The sequence below is a fragment of the Scyliorhinus canicula genome, chromosome 7, assembly GCF_902713615.1.
Source record: "Scyliorhinus canicula chromosome 7, sScyCan1.1, whole genome shotgun sequence".
NCBI lineage: Eukaryota > Metazoa > Chordata > Chondrichthyes > Carcharhiniformes > Scyliorhinidae > Scyliorhinus > Scyliorhinus canicula.
This window is the reverse complement of record NC_052152.1, coordinates 97,377,675-97,389,984: the sequence shown is the minus strand read 5'-3', so window position 1 is coordinate 97,389,984 and position 12,310 is coordinate 97,377,675.

Here is a 12,310-nt window from a genome sequence, read left to right as displayed (position 1 = left end):
CCATTGCCAGACCCTTACCGATTCCTGTCCAGTGGTTTAATTGAATTCCACAGATTTGGCAGCACAGTAGCATAGGGGTTATCACTGTGCCCAGGGTCACAGGTTCGATTCCCTGCTGGGTCACTGTCTGTGCGGAGTCTGCACGTTCTCCCCGTGCCTGCGTGGGTTTCCTCCGGGTGCTCCGGTTTCCTCCCACAGTCCAAAGATGTGCAGGTTAGGTGGATTGGCCATGATAAATTGCCCTTAGTGTCCAAAAAGATGAGGAGAGGTTATTGTGTTACGGGGATAGGGTGGAAGTAAGGGCTTAAGTGGGTTGGTGCAGACACGTTGGGCCAAATGGCCTCTTTCTGCACTGTATGTTCAATATTACTATATGGATCATTTCTTCACCCTTTGGAGAGACCTCACCTGCTAGCTGATATTGGGTTCCCAGCTGCATACCATCTACCACACATTTTGGCAGGGAACTAGCTGGAGCCATGCAGACTAGGCCTAAAAGGTAAAATCTCCTGGACCTCGCCTTGCCAAGGCACAGAAAGTTGATAAGCAACCGCTTTCTGTGTTGACTGGGGGTGAGTGGTGAGGGAGTGTTTAAGAGCAGCTCTCTCTTGTTAGCAGCAAGAAACTGAGGTGCAGGTCCGGCGAGTCAGACATCGAGACAACTAGTAATGGTGATGTAATGAACTCCAATTGGCTTTATTGGTTGGCCAATTGGAGTATGAGCTCCCTCAATGATAGCTCATTGAGGGGGCCCATATAATCACCTGTGTAGGCTTTGTGAGCAGTCTTAAGTTGAATGGACTGCTAGCAGCACTGTTTGTAGCTGCTCCTGTAATACAGTATCGTTATTGTAAATAAATATTGGTGTGGTGATGGAACTCCTGCCTCCCGTGGATTACTACAGGCGAGAAACCCGCGGGGGCTGAGATAAAGTCGCAAATTCAGAGAAAGAAAGAAGTGACACAAGTGACAGAATCAGGCACTGATTTGAACACTATAATGAAGAGTACGTAACAGCTGAACAAAGAGAGGTGGATATAGCAAGAATAAGCCAGAGGACATGGCTCAAAAATAAGTGAGAGAAGCAGGTATATACTTAAAAGAAGAGAGATATATGGGCACATCCTGGATCCCAGGCAGATGCCGAGCCTCTGGACAATGTTCTCCCAGAACTGATGCAAATAATAGGACATAGCCGTGATATTCAGGACTGGATGTCAGTGACATTCCAGCAACTGCAGAGCTGATTTGAGGAGTCTCAAAGGCTTTGGGCGCAGGAGATGATGCTGGTTATGTGTGGCACCAAAGCCAACACTGCTAGGGTGGCGACTGCAGTGGAGAGCCTGGAGTATGACGTCCACGTCTTGAGTGGTGGTGCCCAAGGCATGGCTCAGTCTGTGACGACCATGGCTGACTGCCTCAACATCATTTCCCAGTCGCTGAGCGACGTGTCCCAGACACAGGTGGACATTGCCGAGGCACTCCAAAGCATGGCCCAGTCATTGAGGAGCATTGCTGAAGGTGTTGACACCATGGTGCAGACAATGGGGAGCCACCAGGACTGGCAGAGCCAGGTGACTCAGAGGCCTCTGCCGCTCACTCCAGTTGTCCCTCTATCCCACAAAGTCTGCCAGGGCCCTACAGGCATCATCAGGGATGAGGAAACGCTGGAGGTCAACCCCGGGCTGCCACCAAGGAGACTATACTGGTCTCCAGGTCTTATGAACCCACCCCCCCGAAACGGCACATCTCAAGGGCAAGGGGCAAAACAGGGTGACATAGCGATGCCTGTGACACTGGCAAGTCGACTGAGCCCTTCGACTCCAGGCCCTCTAGAGAATGGCCATCAAGGGCATAAAAGGCCACAGAGCATGAAAAGCAACAGGCTGTCTCCACCTCTATTGTGAATCCTGCAAACACAACTAGACGTAGCTGTCAACTAAGAAAGATTAAGTAGATTGAGGAGCACTGAATGGGCACTGGGGTTATTATCTGTAGCTGGAGGGAATGGAAATATCAAATGTTAACGAGTAAAACATATTAAATCCTGCAGCACTCAGAGATCCCTGGTATCTTTGAGGACTATCCCAGGATGATGGGTTGGCTCTTGGATGACATTAGAATGAGGCCCATGTTGCGGTCCATGCTGCCATTAAGTGGTGCATCAAACTGCTGGAAATGCAGTTTCAATGCCTGGACCGCTCTCATGGTGCCTTGCAGTACACCTCCAGAGGGTCTCCCACTTTGTGGTGGTCTGCTATGTCCTCTACAACCTGGTATTGCAGCAGGGCAACATGCTGGATGAAGGACATGCAACATCGTCTGAGGAGGATGTTGACCAGGAAGGATGAGCCCAGGGAGAAGAGGATGGAGGACAGGTAGTGGCAAGGGTCTGACATGCCCAGAGGACTACGGATGCTACAGGATGTAACTCCCTGGATAGTGTGCACAAGTACATGACATGGAGGTAGTGGTCATACACAATCTAAACATTCAGGAGTGAAACCCCTTCCTGTTAATAAAGGGCACACCCTGAGGTCCCAGTGCATGCAGAACGACATGATTGCCCCCTGTACCTGGTGATGGGCAACAAATCCCGCAGCCCGGGCATCATGGTGGGCTTGGTCCAGCTCAAAGGTAATGAAGTTTGATGCCCAGACATACAGGGCCTCTGTGACCTCCCAGATGCACCGGTGGACTGTAGATGGTGTTGAAAATGCACTTCTCTCTTCGGAGGCGGATGGCGGCTTGTTCGAACTGCCAGAGGACTTCAACCAGGTTTTCCAGTTGCTCCTTGTCTGAGGTTCCAGTGATGAGGACGTTGTCCAGATACACAGCCACCCTGGGCAGACCCCGTAGGATGTTCTCCATTACCCACTGAAATATTGCGCCCGCCGATGAAACCCCGAATGGCAACCGGGTGTATTTGTATAGGCCCCCATGGGTAATAATGGTGCAGAACCACCTGGAGCTGGGATCCAGGGCCAACTGTCGTTATGCGTAGCTCCTGTCCAGTTTAGTAAATGTATTTCCTCCACTGAGCTTGGCGTAAAGATCGTCGATGTGCGGGACCAGGTAATGGTCTAAACGGGAGAAATGGTTCACTGTCATCTTATAATCACCGCATAATTTTACCGACCCATCAGGTTTCAGTAGTTATAGTACTGGAGCAGCCCAGGTGGTCTAAATTTATTTAAAAAATAACATAAAGCAATTATGGGTTATTCAGCTCAGATGCCTGCATGGGGCAAATTATCTGATGGGGCAAATTATTTCTAGCCGCTCCAAGCGGTCCAGTTTGGTGTTGACATTCAGGCATAATGTGTATGGTACTGGTCGGGCACAGAAATAGCAGGGTTGTGCTTTCAGGTCCATGCTTGGTTTTGCTACAGCCCCCTTGATGGTCTCTAAACCTTTGGTGAAAACCCAGAACTTTCTCCAGGACTCCTTCAGGGCTGTGGGGGTACATGCAGCACACTCACTGCCAGCCTAACTTCAGGTGGCACAGCCAGTCGCAGCCCAATACACTGGGACCCCGTGGTGAACCAAGGGCAAGCATGCCGATTGTTCCTCGTACGTCACTGGTACCATGGAGGGCCCTGAGTTCCGCGCTCTTGCGGGAGACGCCTATTTTGATTGTTTGCCGGGGGTATGATAAATGCCCCAACAACGTGGTCACGCAGGGACCAATTCGTAAGTTTAGGAAAGTTTCCTTAAGCATGTCAAAAAGTTGCCAGAGTAGAATCCAATGAAGAGACACACAGGAAAGCACGGTTGGATGTAAAATTAACACAGGTTTATTTGATATACACTGCAAACTCTCGTCACCCCGGCGGGTCACCCTCCTGCACCCAGGTTAGGGTTTAAATATAATGAGGTTCCCCCTTGTTAAGGACAAGTGCTGTCCCATTTTACCGGGGGTGTTCATACTCCGTGGTGGTCACGGGGAACCGGATGGTGCATATCTCGTGACCTCCGAGGGGGTCGTAACAAAAAGCATCAGCAGTCTGTGAAAGCATTTCTTCAACGGCTATTTACCTACGCGCCCTCATTTCAGAAAGTAAAGCATTTCACTATTGATATCTGATCTCTGTGCACTCTGTGGTATTTGATACAATCCCTGACAGGTCTCATATATCATCACTTTGTATTCCCATTTTAAATATTTCTTCAACCTCTTTCCTTGATTTTGTAAATATTTAAGTTTGAACTCTTTGTAAACCCCTGTTTTGTATCTGCTTTGTTTCTTTGTTCTGTGTGCAGAATCTATGTAGCTTGTTGCTATAGTAACATTAGGCTCCATCATCAGCAGTGCAAAAATAATTGGACCCGAATTGAATCGTCTTGAAAATGGGTGCAGGGAACGTAATGCGTGAAAATGCTTGCTGATTGCAATGCAGGCAGGTTGTCAACTTCATACTACCTGCTAAGTCGAATGATCCCTGCTTCCAGCCAGCGTTAGTCATGCTGTTCTTTAGTTGGATGTGAGCAGGGGACCTATATCATGAATGGCTGGTGCTACTTCAAGTGAGTCTGCCCCTCTTAACGAGAGGTGCATTGTAGTTGGAGCAAGTTCTTTGATTCGTGGTTGAAGAGTCTCTGACCTGGGAAAGAGTGAGGAATGTCATAGCAATGGGGAGACCAGGTTTTTGATGTTGCTTGCTGGAAAGTGTGGACAGAAGGAGAGATGTCCTGTATCCACAGGGAGTAGGAAAGAGGGCCCTCTAAATGCGTGATTACAAGGCAGTGGGGAGCAGGTAATGTGCAGTTCATTACCAAGGGTCAAACTTTGAGTACCTGGATGCAGTGTCCCAAGAAGTTCAATGGCCTCACACAAGTGGTCAATTACCAACGGCAGCATTCGCCTCACACGGTTAAAACAAATTCATCACGCTATCATTCACCTGCAAACATCTCAGCCACGTGTCAGCTAATAGTCCTTGTCATCCAGATGCCCTTTGGTTTTCCATGGTAGCTCAAACTCAGACTGCCTCAGAATGAAATGAAAAATGCTTATTGTCACGAGTAGGCTTCAATGAAGTTACTGTGAAAAGTAACCACATTCCGGCGCCTGTTCGGGGTGGCTGGTACGGGAATCGAACCGTGCTGCTAGCCTAACTTGGTCTGCTTTCAAAGCCAGCGATTTAGCCCAGTGTGCTAAACATCATGACTATTGCTAGTATACTGGACTTTGACCTGTATGATTTGCTGCCTCTGGTCATACACCAGGTGGATGTTGGAGCAGTGGAATCCCTGCTCCTTGGGGAAATCAGCAGTCCAAGTGAAGCCACGTGCTCCACTCCAGCTGCTTATCTCTGGTGAGAGAGAATGACATATAGCTCTCTGAATAGAGAGTCTGAGTTTTTGTAACAGTGGATGGCAAACCTCAAAATTTGGAAATATCTTCAGCTTGTGCCCAGAAGGAGCCAGACACACAAATGTATATTGCCGCCATCACATCCACAGCCACTGGCAATGTGAACCATGTCTACTCTGAGGGTGCTGTTGTAGCTGCAGCAGTTAGCAGATTTTATTGAGGACATCTTTAGTGAAGCACAAATATTTCACACACTGTTCCTTTCTGAGGTTCAGCCAGGAGAATTATTCTCTGAACACCTTGGGCCGCTCAGAGCCCTTGTTCCCCTCTCGGCCGGAAACTTTCTGCTTTGTGAACCATCTGTTCATTCTTTGTATTATTTTGTGTCCCAAGCGCAATGCCTACTTTAACTGGTTTGTGCACAAGATTTGAAATCAGCAATATACCCTTCATTGTCTGCCACAGCACCCTCTGTACACATTTTCAACTTGCAACAACACTAGAAAGCACCGAGCATTTGTGGAATTGCAATAACAGTCAGAAGAAATCAATCCATTTAAATAGTGCTCGTGGGGGTGTCCTTATTGCTGCTGAATGCAAGGAGAGTGTTAGCTGGAGCATTGAGCTCATGCCGACACCGCCAGTGTTTATCTTTGTGCAGGTTGATTAGGCAATTAGTCACTGTGCATGTCCCTGTGTGAATAAGGCACCTGGCACAAATCACCCACAGGGGTACGTGCATGCCCAGGATGCCATTTTGGAGCTTCAAGCGGCCAGAAAATGCTCACTGAGCCCAATTTCTTGTCCTGTATCAACTGGCTGGCTGTGGGAACACTGAGTTACAGTGCTTCCTCATATTTGGAAACAAAATAGAAGTGAAGGAAAACATAGCGACGTAATAGACTAGCAAAGTTTGGCCAACAACTTGAAAGAAACTGACAACTCAAAAACCAAGCTAATTGTAGACTTTTGATTTTGTTTGAATACACTGAAAATACAGTGGGGCTTGAGCGGAAGCTGCAGCATGCCTAATATTCTATTGTTACTGTCATGGAAGATTGTGATAAAAATGTTATGAATTTCTTCTCAATTTTGAAAGAGTAATTATGGGTTTTTGCTGAAAGGTACTGTTGCTTGTTGCTAGTTTTATTGTTCAGTTGTTTTAAAATAGATTATAATTATGACATGTAGGCATTCTTGTTCCTCTCAGTCTGTTTATCCTGGACCCAGCTGGTTTAAGATTAAATACTCTTTGCCTCTCTATCAACTTATATTGGCACACTTCTCAGTGTACACCTATATCCTCCATGCCAACTCATGCCCTCCAGCCATTCTCCATGGCCCTGCATATTCTCTAAGTCAATGAGGACAAGTGGAATCCCAAATGGCTTGGTTCTCATCATTCCTGCTGGGCTGACAGCCCAGACCAATAAAAGCAAGAGCTCAGCAGTAAAGTGAATTGTTAACTTTGCTTGATTTGCATCTTTACGTGGTTATAAGTTTTTCTTTCCATGATCTATTTTGGCAATCCAGTTAAAGTCCAACATGTTTGTTTCAAACACTAGCTTTCGGAGCACCGCTCCTTCCTCAGGTCAATGAAGAGGTATGTTCCAGAAACATATATATAGACAAATACAAAGATGCCAGACAATGCATAGAATGCAAGCATTTGTAGGTAATTCAGTCTTTACAGATCCAGAGATAGGGGTAACCCCAGGTTAAAGAGGTGTGAATTGTCTCAAGCCAGGACAGTTGGTAGGATTTCGCAAGCCCAGGCCAGATGGTGGGGGATGAATCTAATGCAACATGAATTCCAGGTCCCGGTTTCTGGAACATACCTCTTCATTCACCTGAGGAAGGAGCTGCGCTCCGAAAGCTAGTGTTTGAAACAAACATGTTGCACTTTAACCTGGTGTTGTAAGACCTCTTACTGTGTTCACCCCAGTCCAACGCCGGCATCTCCACATCTTTTGTCAATGTCTCAATGTTTGCTTGGACAAGATAAAGAGGTGTGAAGTGTTTAAAGCTTTTGTTATTGATACTTCAGTGGTCTGTGCGATTGTATTTTTTAGAGGGTTGTGGGAATAGCAACTTTTCTACAAATAAATGTTCTGAATGTTTTTTTTGTCTCAGCAGTTCCACATTTTCCATTGTTATTATATGGCTCATTGCTTATGTACACGGTGCATACAAGTTGAATGAGGATCGAAAGGGGCTAAGTTGGCATTGCATCAGCTGGGCATCCTGGGCATGACATTTTGAATTTACCTTTCCAAAGATTCCTGAACCCAGACTATGGTTCACGACTTCTCTGAGAGGCCACTGACTGTGAGTCATAGAGAAGCTGGCATGATGAGCTGAAATTGTTCTTCATTAGAAGATGCCCACCTCACAATAGAAGTCAGAGTGCAAGGTGCAGGCTCACTATCAGCACCCTTATCCTATGTTGGTGGAAATTGCCAGTGTCAATAATGGGGTCAGAAATCCTGGAATTTGGTCTCCCCCACCATTTCTAAATGGCTCCAGAATCATCCTCAATCCTTCGCAATCCAGCCCAATATATGTTTCAAAAGTAAAGAAACATTTGAAGTTGAGATAATACCCATCCTAAAAAAATAAAATTGGTATCATCTAGTTATATTAGTTATTACTGTGCTGTTTGACTTAAAATATTTCAGTTAAACTTCTGAAAAACTTTGTTGAAGATGCAATCAGATTGTGGTTTCAGTTACATAAGAGGTTGAAAATATGACAGGGCTGACAAGCTGCAGGTACATCATTTATACAGAATATTTAATGGGATGTGGGTGTTGCTGGTTAGGCCAGGATTTATTGCCCATTCATACAAGAAGATGGTGGTGAGCAGCCTCCTTAAACTGCTACTATCCTTGTGGTGTAGTTACACCCACATTGTTGTTGGAAAGGAAATTCCAGGATTTTGACCCAGTGACAATGAAGGAATGGCAGCATAGTTCAAAGTCAGGATGGTTTGCGTCTTGGAGGGGGAACTTGCAGGTGGTGGTGTCTCTATGCATCTCCTACCCTTGTCCTGCTAGGTAGGAGAAGTTGTGGGTTTAGAAGATGCTGCCAAAAGAGCCTTGGTGAGTTGCTGTAGTGCAACTTGTAGATGATGCACAGTGCTCCGCTGTGTGTCGGTGTGGAGGGAACGAATGTCGAAGTTGGTGGATGGGGTGCCAGTCAAGCTAGCTGCTTTGTCATTTATGGTGTCAAACATCTTGAGTGTTGTTGGGGCTGCACTCATCCAGGCACGTGGAGCGCATTTCATCACACTCCTGACTTGTGACTTGAAGATGGTGGACAGGCTTTGGGGAGTGAGGGGATCAGCTACCCTTCACAGAATTCCCAACCTCTGACCTGCTCTTGTGGCCACAATATTTCTGCGGCTGGTCCAGTTCAGTGTCTGGTCAATGGTAACCCCCAGTATTTTAAAATTGGGGATTCAGTGATGGTAATGCCATTGAATGTCAAAGGGAGATGGTTGTTTTTCCTTTTGTTGGAGATGATCGTTGTCTGGCACTTGTGTAGCGCAAGTGCAACTATGTGGCTGGTCATTTAATGCTTTATACACACTTATCACATTCCACAGAGAAACACACTGTTATTGTAATCTTTCTACAGATGGAAAAAATGATTCACTTTGACAATTACATTCTATATGTGGTTTTGTTTAGGCAATGAATATTGTTGATAACATAGTCAGGGAAACTGCACTGTTGATGCTACTGTAGCCAACAGCATGAAACTGAAAAATAGAGAACTGGTGATATTATCTGGGTTAAAAAATGTATTTCAGGAAATGTTAATTTACTTTCAAGGCAGAGCTAGACAGATTTCTGACAGACAAGGGAGCAGACAGCAAACTACTGAGCAGGCTTGAGGTCCAATGATGTGCAGGTTTGGTGGGGTTACGGGAATGGGACAGCAGGGGGAGTGGGCCCAGGGACGGTGCTCTTTCAGAGGATCGATGCAGACTCAATGAGCCGAATAGCTTCCTTCTATACTGTAGGGACTCAATGGTTTTGTAGCTGAATGGTCTACCTGCTCCTCAATCCAATGTTTCTTTGCTCCTGCTGCCATGCTTAATAATCTCTGCAAGCTGTGATATGGTGAAAACTCATGATTAAACAAATACACAGAAATGGCCACAGATGAGAACTACATAGAACATAGAACATAGAACGATACAGCGCAGTACAGGCCCTTCGGCCCTCGATGTTGCACCGACATGGAAAAAAACTAAAGGCCATCTAACCTACACTATGCCCTTATCATCCATATGCTTATCCAATAAATTTTTAAATGCCCTCAATGTTGGCGAGTTCACTACTGTTGCAGGTAGGGCATTCCACGGCCTCACCACTCTTTGCGTAAAAAACCCACCTCTGACCTCTGTCCTATATCTATTACCCCTCAATTTAAGGCTATGTCCCCTCGTGCTAGCCACCTCCATCCGCGGGAGAAGGCTCTCGCTGTCCACCCTATCTAAACCTCTGATCATTTTGTATGCCTCTATTAAGTCACCTCTTAACCTTCTTCTCTCTAACGAAAACAACCTCAAGTCCATCAGCTTTTCCTCATAAGATTTTCCCTCCATACCAGGCAACATCCTGGTAAATCTCCTCTGCACCCGTTCCAAGGCTTCCACGTCCTTCCTATAATGAGGCGACCAGAACTGTACGCAATACTCCAAATGCGGCCGTACTAGAGTTTTGTACAACTGCAACATGACCTCATGGCTCCGGAACTCAATCCCTCTACCAATAAAGGCCAACACACCATAGGCCTTCTTCACAACCCTATCAACCTGGGTGGCAACTTTCAGGGATCTATGTACATGGACACCGAGATCCCTCTGCTCATCCACACTACCAAGAATTTTACCATTAGCCAAATATTCCGCATTCCTGTTATTCTTTCCAAAGTGAATCACCTCACACTTCTCCACATTAAACTCCATTTGCCACCTCTCAGCCCAGCTCTGCAGCTTATCTATGTCCCTCTGTAACCTGCAACATCCTTCCGCACTGTCTACAACTCCACCGACTTTAGTGTCGTCTGCAAATTTACTCACCCATCCTTCTGCGCCCTCCTCTAGGTCATTTATAAAAATGACAAACAGCAACGGCCACAGAACAGATCCTTGTGGTACGCCACTAGTAACTGAACTCCATTCTGAACATTTCCCATCAACTACCCCTCTCTGTCTTCTTTCAACTAGCCAATTTCTGATCCACATCTCTAAATCACCCTCAATCCCCAGCCTCCGTATTTTCTGCAATAGCCGACCGTGGGGAACCTTATCAAACGCTTTACTGAAATCCATATACACCACATCAACTGCTCTACCCTCGTCTACCTGTTCAGTCACCTTCTCAAAGAACTCGATAAGGTTTGTGAAGCATGACCTACCCTTCACAAAACCATGCTGACTGTCCCTAATCATATTATTCCTATCTAGATGATTATAAATCGTATCTTTTATAATCCTCTCCAAGACTTTACCCACCACAGACGTTAGGCTCACCGGCCTATAGTTACCGGGGTTATCTCTACTCCCCTTCTTGAACAAAGGGACCACATTTGCTATCCTCCAGTCCTCTGGCACTATTCCTGTAGCCAATGATGACCTAAAAATCAAAGCCAAAGGCTCAGCAATCTCTTCCCTGGCTTCCCAGAGAATCCTAGGATAAATCCCATCTGGCCCCGGGGACTTATCTATTTTCACCTTGTCCAGAATTGCCAACACTTCTTCCCTACGCACCTCAATGCCATCTATTCTAATAGCCTGGGTCTCAGCATTCTCCTCCACAATATTATCTTTTTCTTGAGTGAATACTGACGAAAAGTATTCATTTAGTATCTCGCTTATCTCCTCAGCCTCCACACACAACTTCCCACCACTGTCCTTGACTGGCCCTACTCTTACCCTAGTCATTCTTTTATTCCTGACATACCTATAGAAAGCTTTTAGGTTTTCCTTGATCCTACCTGCCAAAGACTTCTCATGTCCCCTCCTTGCTCGTCTCAACTCTCTCTTTAGATCCTTCCTCGCTTCCTTGTAACTATCAAACGCCCCAACTGAAACTTCATGCCTCATCTTCACATAGGCCTCCTTCTTCCTCTTAACAAGAGATTCCACTTCTTTGGTAAACCACGGTTCCCTCGCTCGACCCCTTCCTCCCTGCCTGACTGATACGTACTTATCAAGAACATGCAATAGCTGTTCCTTGAACAAGCTCCACATATCCAGTGTGCCCAACCCTTGCAGCCTACTTCTCCAACCAACACATCCTAAGTCATGTCTAATGGCATCATAATTGCCCTTCCCCCAGCTATAACTCTTGCCCTGCGGGGTATACTTATCCCTTTCCATCACTAACGTAAAGGTCACCGAATTGTGGTCACTGTTTCCAAAGTGCTCACCTACCTCCACATCTAACACCTGGCCTGGTTGATTACCCAAAACCAAATCCAATGTGGCCTCGCCTCTTGTTGGCCTGTCAACATATTGTGTCAGGAAACCCTCCTGCACACATTGTACAAAGAATGACCCATCTAATATACTCGAACTATATCTTTTCCAGTCAATATTTGGAAAGTTAAAGTCTCCCATAACAACTACCCTGTTACTTTCGCTCTTTTCCAGAATCATCTTCGCCATCCTTTTCTCTACATCCCTAGAACTATTAGGTGGCCTATAGAAAACTCCCAACAGGGTGACCTCTCCTTTCCTGTTTCTAACCTCAGCCCATACTACCTCAGAAGAAGAGTCCCCATCTAGCATCCTTTCCGCCACCGTAATACTGTCCTTGACTAGCAGCGCCACACCTCCCCCTCTTTTGCCCCCTTCTCTGAGCTTACTAAAACACCTAAACCCCGGAACCTGCAACAACCATTCCTGTCCCTGCTCTATCCATGTCTCTGAAATGGCCACAACATCGAAGTCCCAGGTACCAACCCATGCTTCCAGTT